Source organism: Sinocyclocheilus anshuiensis, unplaced genomic scaffold, assembly GCF_001515605.1.
Source record: "Sinocyclocheilus anshuiensis isolate Anshui unplaced genomic scaffold, SAMN03320099.WGS_v1.1 scaffold241, whole genome shotgun sequence".
NCBI classification, from domain to species: domain Eukaryota; kingdom Metazoa; phylum Chordata; class Actinopteri; order Cypriniformes; family Cyprinidae; genus Sinocyclocheilus; species Sinocyclocheilus anshuiensis.
In genome coordinates, this window is record NW_015540865.1 from 24139 (window position 1) to 25504 (window position 1366).

A 1366-nucleotide genomic window follows, 5' to 3' on the forward strand; every position below is an offset into this window, starting at 1 on the left:
GGATAGATAGATAGATAGATAGAAATACCGAAGGATAGATAGAGAGATAGAAATACCGAAGGACAGATAGATAGATAGATAGAAATACCGAAGGATAGATAGATAGACCGAAGGATGGATAGATAGATAGATAGATAGATAGATAGATAGATCATAGAAATACCGAAGGATAGATAGATAGAGAAATACCGAAGGATAGATAGATAGATAGATAGACCGAAGGATGGATAGATAGATATAGATAGATAGATAGATAGAAATACCAAAGGATAGATAGATAGAAATACCGAATGATAGATAGATAGATAGATAGATAGATAGATGATAGAAATTACGAAGGATAGATAGATAGATAGAAATACCGAAGGATAGATAGAAATACCAAAGGATGGATAGATAGATAGATAGATAGATAGATAGAAATACCGAAGGATAGATAGATAGGTAGAAATACCGAAGGATAGATAGATAGATAGAAAGATAGATAGATAGCTATACCGAAGGACAGATAGATAGATAGATAGATAGATAGATAGATAGAAAGAAATACCGAAGGATAGATAGGTAGATAGAAATACAGAAGGATAGATAGATATAGAACTACCGAAGGATAGACAGATAGATAGAAATACCGAAGGATGGACAGATAGATAGATAGATAGAAATACCAAAGGATAGATAACTAGACAGAAATACCGAAGGATAGATAGATAGATGATAGAAATACCGAAGGATAGATAGATAGATAAATACCAAAGGATAGATAGATAGATAGACAGATAGATAGAAATACCAAAGGATAGATAGATAGATAGAAATACCGAATGATAGATAGATAGATGATAGAAATTACGAAGGATAGATAGATAGATAGATGATAGAAATACCGAAGGATGGATAGATAGATAAATACCAAAGGATAGATAGATAGATAGATAGACAGATAGATAGAAATACCAAAGGATAGATAGATAGATAGATAGACAGATAGATAGAAATACCAAAGGATAGATAGATAGATAGAAATACCGAATGATAGATAGATAGATGATAGAAATTACGAAGGATAGATAGATAGATAGATGATAGAAATACCGAAGGATGGATAGATAGATAGATAGAAATACCAAAGGATAGATAAATAGATAGAAATACCGAAGGATAGATAGATAGATAGAAATACAGAAGGATAGATAGATATAGAAATACCGAAGGATAGATAGATGATAGAAATACCGAAGGATGGATAGATAGATAGATAGAAATACCAAAGGATAGATAAATAGATAGAAATACCGAAGGATAGATAGATAGATGATAGAAATACCGAAGGATAGATAGATAGATAGAAATACCAAAGGATAGA